Below are 13230 nucleotides of genomic sequence, written 5' to 3'. Positions count from 1 at the left end.
AGCTCTTTGTATATACTTCAGGATTGCACATCATAATTCTTCTCCCTACAAACCCAAGATGAACGGGGTTGTTGAAGCTGCAAACAAGAACATTAAGAAGATCATTTAGAAGATGGTTGTGACATACAAAGATTGGCATGAGATGCTCCCATTTTCTTTGCCTGGGTACCGTACATCCATCCGCACTTCAACAGGGGCAACCCCTTTCTCTCTCATTTATGGAATGGAAGTTGTGCTCCCCGTGGAGGTTAAGATCCCACCATTGCATGTCTTGATGGAAGCCAAGTTGACTGTAGTTGAATGGTGTCAGACCAAATATGACCAACTGAATTTGATCGAAGAGAAGAGATTGACTGCCATGTGTCATGATCAGTTATATCAGCAGAGAATAAAGAAAGCTTTTGATAACAAGGTCAAGCCTCGTGTGTTCAGAGAGGGTGACCTCGTGCTCAAGAAGATTTTATCTTTCAAACCTGATGCTAGAGGCAAATGGAATCCTAATTATGAAGGCCTGTATGTTGTTAGGAGAGCCTTTTCAAGCGGTGATTTATTCTTACAACTATGGATGGTGAAGAGTTCACGTGTCCTGTGAATGCTGATGCAGTCAAGAAATACTTCGCCTAAAGAAGAAAAGAATAGCTCGCTAAGTTAAAAACCCGAAAGGGCGGTCCAGGAAAAAATTAGAGACATAAAATAGAAAAAATTTATCCTGGTAGATTGAGTACCCCACTTTGGGGAAATCTAGGGAAAATTAGGGATTATGGCAACTAACTGCATGTGGCTGGCCTTGATCATTGAAGCAGTTCTAAGTAGTCATTTGGTTCGGATTCACCATTCTCAACCAAAGACAAGAGCACAATGAATTTCAAAGTTGGTAGGAAGAGTAGTGATCATTGTAACCAATGTAGCCCTTTTCCATTTAAATTACCATTTTCAAACTTTGTAAGGATCCATGGAGTCCCGCCATTTTCTGACTACCATTCTATGAAATAAAGTTGAGCTTTTATCCAATTATTTCTATTCTTATTTGTTTATGTTTTAAAATTGAATTTTATGATGATAATTTTGAAATAAATAAATGAATAAACATTTTTTTAAAATAATAAGGCATTTACTTCAAGAGTAATTGATTTCAAAAGGGAGTGTCAACGACAATCTCAAGGACGGTAAGTCTTGATATGTGAAACATTTGTTGGTCTTCCCCGAGCATTTGGTGACTTTATCCTTCCCAATAGTTCGTCATTCACTCCCAACATGGTTGATAAATTTCTCCCTGAGTAATTTATTATCCCCAGTAGAGTTGATGGACGAATTTTCTTCCCCGACTGAGCTGATGATTTGTCTCCTTTGCAATTCATCTTTCTCCAACTATGGCGTTCATGTTTTTTGCAACTCCCCAGTTTGTGACTTGGATAATGAACCCTGGATTATCTTGGAACCTTTATTTGGTATCTAGATCCCCAGGGATTTGTTGCATAGCCGTGACAGCTTCTCCCCTACGTGAGTCTGCAGATACGATCGATATTTCGGTACCTTAGGATTGGTTTATTTCTCAATCTCCAAGAAGAATCTGATGATTATTGAAGAATTTTTGTGACAGATCATTGCATCCCCAACAAAGCTCCCCAGAGATGTTTTAATGGAATCCTTAGTAGAGAGTCTGGTTCTCCTCACTCGGAGTCTCATCTCTTGTTTGTGACTTAAGACCCCTTGGATTTCTGACTTTGGAGAGAAGCTCATTCCCGACAATGTTTGGTTCTAAGAAGTATTAATTAAGTCCCCTGCAAGTTTGTCTCCCATTTGATATGGTGTTGCCTTAAATTTCCCCGTAGCGTTGACTCATTTTAGGATTCTCAGCAGATCCATCTTTATCCTTCAGCAGTGCTCTCTTCCCCCACGAAGTTTATTGTGAGTTGGTTGGAAACATGTTCTCCGTGTCTTTCCACATCCATAGTTGATTTATTCTGAGCTAGATGATTTATGTTCATCCCTAGCAAAATCTCCAATGGTTGTTTCCATTTTGTTGAGATTAGCCGTTTGTTTTGTAGGGATGATTCAAATCTTCGTTATTTGTATCCTTTGGGCTATTTTGTCAGCATAATCATAATCATGCATGCATATTAATGCATAAATCACATCATCAGATATTTCATTGTGCATTTTATCGCATTGATTTTTTTATCCCTTGCTTTGGCAATATTATTTCCCCATATAGATTTGTTGTGTATGTCCTCCTTCAATTGCAGAATGACATCCCCTTAAGCAGAAAGAGTTTATCCTTTCTCATTTCCCACTGAGTTATTTCCTTGTGGATGATCATTATTTCAGTTTCCTCCCTAGAATATCATCTGGATGAAACCACTCCTCTTGAGTTATATCCTCATTGGGTTGAGTCTTGTTTGACCGTTTCTTTCTAGCTCTTACCTAGATAGATCTTTTGGTCCCCAAGAGTTTATTACCCAGTAACTGGTAATATTCTTATTGATGATTGAGTACTTTACCTTCACCCAGTAACCGGTAAAAGGTAATTTACCCCTGTATTTTCCCCAGCGAATTCGTTTTCACGTTTCCCCAGCAAGTCTATCCTTGATATGTTCACCTTAACCGATGACGGATCTTCTTCCTGTTTGGTATTCTACCTAGTAAAAAGGTGGTCGTAATCCTATTTTATTCCCTATAGAGTATATCCTTGGTATGCTCACTTTAACCAGTTATGGATTTTCTCTTCTTTGCGGTCTTCTACCCGGTAACTGGTAGATATAAAATCATATTTTCCCCTCAAAGTCTATCATTGATATGTTCATCCTAAACGGTGACAAATACTCTCTCTTTGGTATTCTACCTAGTAACTGGTAGTCGTAATTCCTATTTTTCCTCGGAAGTCTATCCTTGATATGTTTACCCTAACCGGTAACGGATATTCTTCTTCATTCCCCAGGTGGTCTATTCTTTATACGTTCATCTTAACCAATGATGTATATTCTTCCTTTGAGTTTATCTTTGATATGTTCACTTTAATCAGTGACGGATACTCTCTCTTTGGTCTTCTACCCAGTAGCAGATAGTTGTAAATCCTATTTGATTTCCTTTCCCCAATAGGTCGTTCTTACCCAGTAACCGATAATGAATGCGCCTCACTTTCCTCAACGACTCATCCTTGATATGTTTACCCTAACCAGTAATGGATTTCCCTCTGTCAGAGTCTATTATCTTCTTACCCAGTAACCGGTGGTAGATAATATGTCTCTTTTACTCCTACGCTGAAGTTTTTCTTCCCTAGTTGAGTTTGAGTTCGTATTTATTTGTGAAATCGAATTCCCTTTTGGCTTGAGTATTTTGGTTTTGTTCTGATCTACTCTCGTCCCCTGCAGATTCCTTTATTCCCAGTCCGAGTCTTTCCATTGATTTATTTTCATGGAAATCCCCTCGTGTCTCCCAACAGTTTTTCAAGTGATAGCCTAGCCTATGCATAATATTTATCCCCCAGAGTATATGTCTCCCTAGTGAGTTTTCTTTACGGAATACATTGTACTCCTGTGGACTTTTAGTCTCTCCAGATTCTTTTCCTTTGTGGCAATATATTCCCTATAAAGACTATTTTAACATTTATATCATATGCATCATGAGGTATCTTAGGGATCAAAATTTGTTTCTTGATGTTGTTATTTAAGTCTATTCTACTGAGCTGATACTAAGATTTTAACCTTCACATCCTCAGCTAGAATGTCCTTAAATAGGGGCAGTTGTAAGACCCCAATTTTGACCCTAAGATCCCTCATGTTATCACATCATTTGCATTGGCTTTCGGATCACACCTTGGCATCTTCCTTACCCTTCATTCATTAGGTTTGCATTTGGAATGATCACCAAGCACATTTGATTGTATCATACTTTATTTTCTTTTGTTTACTAACCAAAATTCCAAAACTATGTCTATGTATAGCTTTGTTTCTTTTGTAGGTAATGTGTGCATTCACCTGTGCCCTATCAAGCTCACAAATAGGGTTTGAAACCCTCATGATAAGATATCAATCAAGCAATGGGTCATAATGGTTCTAAACATCATATATGGATCCCCAAATTCTTCATTTTTCATTTTCATCAAGAATTCATCAAGAGTTTGAAGCTTATTTGCCTTAGAAGCCCTAATTCATCTGAGTATCTTGTGTAACTTCCTCATCAAGCTTCTTCAACAATTGGTAAAATATATAAAGGAATACTTTATCATACATCATATTATGCATATATGATCCTCCATGAGTCCCAAAGATCAAGAGAAGTTCAAGTTTGCAAGTTGGTTCAAAGAGGTTGACCAGAGAAAGTCAACTAGTCAAAACTGGGGTTCCCTAGACCCTATCTCCTACAATTTTTGTCATATAAAAATTATTTCAAGAGAAAAGTTAATATTTATGACATTCCAAACAACTTTCATGTTGGCATCAAGATCTATTTTTGCTTGAAAAGTCATTTTTTATGGTGAAACATTATAGGTCATTTTGTTTGTGCCCTAGTTAGAAGGTAAACTTCCAAGGACCATAACTTTCTCAATTTTTATGATATAAAGGCCATCCAAGTTTCATGATTAATTTCAATATGTATTCTCCAACGTTTATTCTTTGAGAAATTTTAAATTTAACTTGCAAAGGCATGTTCTAAGATGAAACATTATAGGTCATTTTGGGCCATCACCATTGAACAAGCAATTTTCCTCAACTTCTAAAATGCATAACTCCCTCATGCAAAATCCAAATAATTTTAAATTTGTGACCAAATTGAATAGGAATGAAGGAGATACAACTTTTATGAAGAATACATTTCCATTTGAAGCTCATAGAAAATGTTATTCAAGGTGGAAGAAGTGGTTATTTGACTTGGGACTTAGAAAAGTTTCAACCATGTTTGATGTCTCCAACTTCCACCTCAAACTTCATCATGATCCAAGCTCAAAATGAAAAAGTGTTCAACATTAAATTTTCTCCCCTTTATGTCACCTTTCCAAAAAGTCTAAGATCACTTTATTTGGACAAGAATTAAGGGACTTGTGCATGGTTCCTTTGGTGGGCTTGTTTTGGCAACATTTGAACTCAAATGATTATTTCCTTTTACATGCTTCCATGTGATGACTTAAGTATCCATTATGCATGAATTGGAGTTGGATTGCATCATATTTTGGGCCTAATTTAATACCCATCTACCCATGCCCCAATGTTGCTATATTTTGGCCAAAATTGAAAAGGTACAAAACTGAATTCCATAGCCTATAAATACAGCTGCATTACCTTAAGATCAGGACACACGCCCTGCCTAAGCCTTGTCAAGCTATCTTAGAACCCTACTCCATAGAATTCTTTGAAGGTTTCTTTGAAATCGAGTTTAAATTTCACCTTCTATTTTGAGATACAAACTACAAGGATTCATTGCCATTTTCATCTCAATTGGTCACTGCAAGCAAGAGGAGGAAGAACCAAGTGAATTCAGATCAAGATCAAGTCAAATCACTGCTACCCGAAGGTGAATTTTCTCAAACTTCTTTTCTTCGATTATCTCTCATTTCTCAACTATTTTGATTGATTATTGGTTGTATGAAGACCTACCAATGTAGGCAACAAGACTGAATTGCTTTGAGGCCAAATTGAAGAAACTCAGATCGTGTACCTCATAATTCAATTTCTCATATCTCTCAATATATTTGGAATTGGACAAAATTGAGGCCAGATTCGAGCTCCTGGGCATTTTTTCTTTAAATTAGTATACTCACGTTTTATTTTAGTGGTGGTTGGTGGTGGACCAGTCCGGTGAGGTCCACCGGAGAAGACAACCGGAGCTAGGGCTCTGGTGATGCGTTGGCGCGTCTCCTGGCCACATGATATGTTCAATTTGTTTTAATCTTGACCGTTCCTTGTGATTACCATCCCTTTGACGCGTTGACTGGGGTGTATGGTGTGGAGCGCACGCTTGGCCATCGGATCTGCCATCTCAATTAATGAGGGAGATCGATAGCCCTTGTTTTTTGGAATTTCTTTTTAATTTCTGATTTTTCATTTAATCCCTCTATTTTGTTTAATTTATATTAATTTCATTTTTAATCCAAAAAATATGGAACTTTCACCAAAAATATTTAAATATTTTTCTCTTTCATATTTTGAATTAAAATTATTTTTTGGGTTAATTTTGATATTTTCATGAATTAAATGTTTATGTACATATTTTTAATTGTTTTAAAATACTTCTGACTTTCCAAAAATCATGAAATTGTTTGTCTAAGGTCCTTTGACCTTGTTTGACCTAGGATAAATCCCTTGACCATTTATTTGGTGTTTTGAAGGGATTTGATGTGTCCTTTTTAAATGCATTTTAATTCACTTTTAATTTGGTTTTTAATTGATTAATTATTTAAAAATTATGTTGAGCCATTTTTATGGTCTTGTGATGTTTGACTTTCTGTTTGGGCCTTGGTCATGGTTGATTTGACTTTTGTTTGATTAATACCATTGGATTTATGGGATTGATGAAATGTACATTTCATCTCCCAAAATGAATGGATAGTATTGATCAGATGAAATCCCTCTCGTGATCAATTTGTGTTTCTATCTCCCCTTCCCTCTTCATCTTCATCCTTATTCTTCCCCAATCCATCATTTACCAATGGAATCTATTCATTTCTAATGCTAGTTGATTCATCAATGACCTTATGTCATATGAATCAACATGAGCCAGATGAGATAGGTCCTCTCCCCATTTCTTTTAGTGTGCGGTAAGTTTTAGGAGTTTGGTTCTTTGTACCAAATCTCTAACATGCATTAACACCTATATTTTTATTGCCCGACCTAAGATAGTTGTGACTTCTATGTAAGTCCAATTAAGATTGCTTAACATAGAGCTAAATTTGTCCCTTAAGGCATATCATTCTAGTAAGTGGGATTGTAAGTCTCCCATTCTTCATGGAATTGTGTGGAAACTTGACCTTTTTTCCTTTCATGAGAGTTAGTGGCATACTTGTTGAATCATCCAAGTTGGAGCCCTTCTCATGGATGATGTCTTGGTTCAAGGATTCATACTTGTGAGTGAATGATTGAGTGTTCTCCAAAGAATGACTTAATCAATTAAAACTCATAACTAACATTTGACTAACCATTGACTAACTTCTTAATCAACATTGCTTTACTTTCAAGTTGTTTACTTTATGCAATTTAAATTTTAGTACCTTTATCGTTCATTGCCATTTACATTTCATGCAACTTGTTTATGTTTCAGTCCTTTTCATTTTGCTCACTTGAGCCATATCCTGTGATTGTATATATATTGCTTATTTGTTTTGATTTTGTTTGTGGTCTTAGGACTGAGAATTATGTTGATGGACTGTTGGACTTTTGGACTGAGAATTAGGCAACATTATTTATGCTAAATGACTTGGCCAATGCCAACATCTGAGCCTGAGCTATCTTTGACTATGCCTTCATCTGATGCAAGACCTTGGATCCCTTTGATTCATCTGTTACTCTGTCTTTGTGCTTAATTGTTATTTTGTTATTAATGTCTATGTCTGATGATTGTTCTGAGTTGATCAAGGAACATTTTATCTGCTACATTGGAAGATGTTGAAGACTGCTAACTATTGGAATACTTGCTTGGATATTATGGCTATCTTTATTTGATTCCTTGGTCTTCATATGATGCTTGGATATTTCTCATTTCTTATTGCTTATTGATTGCCAAAGTCCAAAGGAAAATGGGTTTCTATATGACATTCTTGTCTGTTGGATTGCATCCCATTGGTCAGATCTTTTCAACTTTTAACTTTTAATTTTTGTCTAGGGTAGTCTCTTCATCTCCTCCCACTTCTTAAATTTCAAAATCTCTCCCTCTTTCCAAAAACTTTCTTTGCTTATGATTTCAAACTTAGACATGTTTTAATGATTAGAAACTTTGGCCTTATGCCAATGAACTTTCAAACTTTTTCTTAATCAAACTTGTAAACAAACTTAATCATATTGACAAAGAACTAACAACCCCATTCAATCTTTGGCCTTTTGTGCCTCTCCTTGTTAAAATTTTGTTAAAATCAATTCACCAACTTCTTTGAAATTTTTACCACGGACTACGGGGTTTCGATCCCTCATTTTTAATTTGGTATGTAGGCATAAGACCGAAGATATTGTCAAACACAAAAATATAATTAACTAATTATTTTCTCATCCCCTCACTCTATATTTTATCAAACATCATTTATACCAAAAATATATGCAGACAAAAAAAGGCTCCCTAGGAGTACCTAGGACACTTTGGGTGCTAACACCTTCACTTTGTGTAACCAACCCCCTTACCTGTAATCTCTTGCATTTTATTAGTTTTGATTTGTAAACTTCTTATCTTTGGGTTTTCGTACTTTTCCCTTTTCCTTGGGAAACAATAAAAGTGCGGTGGCGACTCTGGTTTTACTGACGTCAAGTTTATCTATAGCTTGATGGTCATGAATTTACGACTACACATTACCTTTAAAGAAGTTCAATCAACCTTGTACGCTAAGGATTTGAATGAATTAAAATAGAAAAGTCACCGTCTGCTGGTGAAGGATTGCCCGTTAAGGGAAAATTCTCAAATAAAGATGGTTGGTTTGATAAGAATAAAGGTAAAGGGCAGCATAAGTCTTATGGTGGTGATAATTTTGAAATTAGTTGTTATCACTATAAGAAGGAAGTTCATACAAGAAAGGTGGTCCCTGAACGTATGAATAATCATGGAGGTAAGGATATTGGCAACATAACCATTGTGCGAGATGATTATGAGTCATCTGATGTTCTTGTGGTTTCAAGCAGCAACTCGAGCAAGGAGTGGATTATGGATTCAGGGTGTAAATGGCACATGACTCCAAACAAAGACTTGTTTGAGGAATTATGTGATAAAGATGGTGGATCAATGTTGTTGGGAAATAAAAAATCCTAGAAAACTGTGGGGGTTGGATATGTGAGATTCAAGCTCCGTGATGAGTCAATAAAGTTATTAACTGGTGTCAGGTATGTACATGATCTTAAGATAAATTTAATTTATCATGGTGAATTCAACAAGAAAGGATATGTCTTCAAAGGAGAGCATGATATCCTGAGAGTCATAAAGGAGTTGAAGGAAATCTTGAGAGGCAGAAAGAAGAAGGGCTTGTATACCCTTGAGGTTGAGGTTGTAAGTAGTTAGGTAGATTTTGCATCCATAAAACCTGTGTCGAACAAAAAACTATGGCACATGATATTGGGCCATGTCAATGAAAAGGGGCTGGTCTAATTGGTGAAACGAAATCTTCTAGGTGGTGACAAGATAGAAAAACCTCGAGTTTTATGAACCCTGTGTATTTGGAAAAGCTTGTACAGTGAAGTTCAATAAAGGAAAACAAATAACACATGGATCCATTGATTACATTCCTGTTGATATTTAGGAGCCTACAAGAAGTCTTTCAGATTTAAGTGCAAGGTATTTCTTGTCTGTAGTTGATGATTATCCACAAAATTTGTGGGTATTCATTCGGAAGACTAAGGATGAATATTTTGAAAATTTCAAAGGTTGGATGACTCTGGTTGAAATTCAATCTGACAGAAAGGTCAAGAGGTTGAGAACCGATAATGTCCTTGAGTTCTACAATGAAGCTTTCAACAATTATTGTGCCATGTCTTGTATTGCAAGGCACAATACTACTACAGGTACTCTTCAGCAAAATGGCTTGGCTAAGAGATTCAATCAAACTATCATGGAAAAGGTTAGGTACATGTTAATTAGTGGTGGATTGAAGAAGGTGTTTTAGGTTGAGTCTGTTAAAACTACAACATACCTAATAAATAGGTGTCCCTCGTCTTCTTTAGGGATGAAGACAGCTAAAGAAGTTTGGTTTGGTAATCCACTAAATCTCAAAAAACTTAGAGTATTTGGTTGTGTAGCCTATGCTCACATTAGGAAAGACAAAGTTGAACTTAGAGCTCTGAGACACATGTTCCTTGGGTACCCTGAGGGAGTTAAAACCTATAGATTGTGGTGCCTAGAACCTGGTCACATAAGGTATTTCACAAGTCATGATGTGGTTTTTAATAAAGTATAAATGGAGTTCAAGAAAATTGATGACACTGCTCGAAATACAAAGATCTCTAAAGAAGAGATAAAACAAGAAGAGATTCTTGTTAAGGTGGAGGACATTGATGTTAAATTACATAGCCAATATTAAGTCGAGAAAAGAAGCACATGATATTGAAGAAACAGAGAAAACTATTAATGATTACCTGCTAGCAAGAGACAAGTTGGGAAGAGTTATCAAGCCACCGAAGAGACTTGGTTATGCAGATCTCATAGAATTTTCCTTAATATTTGTGTGTGACGTTCTTGATGAAGAAACTAGATACTACAAAGAAGCTATGAGGAATCGAAATAGGACTGAATGGATGAAAGTCATGGATGATGACATGAAATATCTTCATGATAACCACACTTGGGAGATGATCGAGAAACCTACAGGAGTCAGACTAGTCAGATGTAAATGGATTTTCAAGCTTAAGGAAGGATCTGAATGAGTGATGTCGAAGAGATTTAAGGCAAGGTTGGTTGTTAGAAGGTTCACTAAAAAACAAGGATTCGATTTCAATGATGTATTCTCGCATGTTGTAAAGCATAGATCCATTAGAATGTTGTTAGCTCTTATGGCGAAGTTCGACTTAGAGCTTGAACACATGGATGTGAATACCACCTTCCTGTATGGTGATCTAGATGAAACAATTCTGATGAAGCAACCTGAAGGGTATGCAGAGTGAGGCAAGGAGGATGTATGCAAGTTGAATAGGTCATGTATGGCTTGAAACAATCTCCTTGATATTGGAATAAAAGATTTGATAAGTTCATGGCACACATAAGTTTCACTAGGAGTTAGTTCGACCATTGTGTTTACTCAAGATTTCGACCTGGAAGTTCTCTTATTATTTTGTTGCTTTATGTGGACGATATCCTCATAGCTAAAAATAGTGTCAAGGATGTAATGACGGTTAAGGTTGAACTCGATAAGGAGTTCAAAATGAAGGATTTGGAGAGATAAGATTCAATTTAGGATTATGTTTATCTCAAGAGACATACCTAAGGAAGATTATCAAAAAAATTGGTATGTCGAATTCAAAGACTATCGTAACACCGACAAATCCTCAATTCAATATGAGTACGACTCAAAGTCCAACTACTGAAGTTGAAAAAACCTATATGAATAGCATCCTTTATGCTAGTATTATAGGTTCTTTGTTGTATATTATGATATGTACGAAGTCACACATAGCATACAGAGTGAGCCTTGTAAGAAGATATATGGCCAATCCCGAAAAGGCACATTGGAAAGCTTTGAAGTGGATTCTAAGATACATAAAAGGATCCATGCATAAGGTCCTAGTGTATGGTGGATCAACGAGTGATGATAAATTCGAAATTGATGGATTTTTCGATTATGACTTTGCAGGATGTATGGATATCAGAAAATCTCTTTCTGGGTATGTTTTCACTATGTTTGGTACAACAATCAGTTGGAAAGCTTCACTTCAGAAGGTTATAGACTTATCAACCATTAAAGCTGAATACATTTCTCTTATTGAAGCTGTGAAATAAGCATTGTGGTTTGAAGGGTTTGCTAAGGAACTGAAACTTCAAGGTCAAGTATTGATGTTAAATGTGATAGTCAATGTTCCATACATATGTTGAATAATTCAACCTATCATGAGAGAACCAAACACATTAATGTTTCGACTGTTAAATGTGATAGTCAAAGTGCCATGCATTTTTCCAAAGAGGAAATCGAGAAAGGAGAAGTGAAAATGCTGAAGATTTTGACTGAAGATAATGATGTCGATATGATCACTAAATCATTGCCTAGTAGCAAGTTCTTTCACTGTATACAATTGATAAAGTTACATGATGATGGCTAGCTTGTTCACTTGATGTTGTAGAGTTTGTTCCAAGGTGGAGATTTTTGGTATTTTGAATCGAACTCTAGTCTCAACAAGGGTAGATTCATAGTTCGACTGAGATGTGAATGTTGTAGTTGAAGTCTTACCTAGCATACATTAGTCGAAGATGTGCATGTTGTAGTCTAAGTTTGATCTAGCATGCAGTGACTTAAGTTAGTTATGTACTTTGTTATGTAATGGTTATGTATGTCATGTATGAGTGTTATTATCATACATGACGTACATATACTAGGAGTCTATATATAGGTTGTACTCTAGTTTGTTAGTGAAGAAAAAGGTTTGTTGTTATTCGCTTGTAATCTGTAAACCCTAATTGAGAAAGTGAATAGAAAAACTGTTATAACCAACTCTCTTCTTCTCTCTCTCTCTCTCTCTCTCTCTCTCTCTCTCTCTCTTCGTGAATTGAATTGTTTTTCTTGATTGTTCAAAGAAACTCTCTCTTTCTCATATATTTACATCGTTAATCGGTATCGTTTGTCATAACATATATTTTATCATATATATTATTATATAAAAATTCATGTCTATCAATTTTAGAAAAATATATCGCTATTAAACTATTACACATTTTAATATAAGTGTTTGTTTATTTCATAGTTCGACAATACTTTTTTTTGATTTTTTAAATGTTGTTAAAAACTTTAAAGTGATATGATATTTTATAATTGATATATTTATTTTTACTAGAAATGAGGGTAACAAGTACGGGTATGAGTATCTAGGTACCAATAGAATGTGTATGGATATAAATATTGGTGTCTACATGGGTGTGAGTTTGGGTACGATTTTTTTTAATGCGGGTATAGAGATGAGTAGTATAGTACCCTATCTAAACTCTACTCATTGTCATCCCTAAGCATAGTTAAGGATACGTGCCTAAAACTTTGACACTCCCCGCAATAAAACGAGGGTGTGGCTGACATGCAGACCTTGCACCCCTAACGGCTAAAACTTACGAATATTCTTGTTAATGTTCGCGCCTGCAAAAGCTCATATGAAAATAGAATGAGGCATGATATACGTATTAGAGGGTAGAATACTAAAATTTGATCATAACGGAATTAGAAAGCCATTAGAAAGCTGCTTAATTTACATACTCCCTCTGGTCTCATATGTAAGCAAAAAAAAGAAAAAATTTGGAGTCTCAAATATAAGCAAAAATTAATTACAATGGTTACAATTAAATATACCATTCCAATTTTACCCTCAAATTTAGTTTTTCAATATTCATGTTTATTCCTATAATAACTCCACT

This window comes from Lathyrus oleraceus, chromosome 5, assembly GCF_024323335.1.
Source record: "Lathyrus oleraceus cultivar Zhongwan6 chromosome 5, CAAS_Psat_ZW6_1.0, whole genome shotgun sequence".
Taxonomy (NCBI): domain Eukaryota; kingdom Viridiplantae; phylum Streptophyta; class Magnoliopsida; order Fabales; family Fabaceae; genus Lathyrus; species Lathyrus oleraceus.
The sequence above is the reverse complement of the archived record's forward strand: the minus strand, read 5'-3'. Positions refer to the sequence as shown.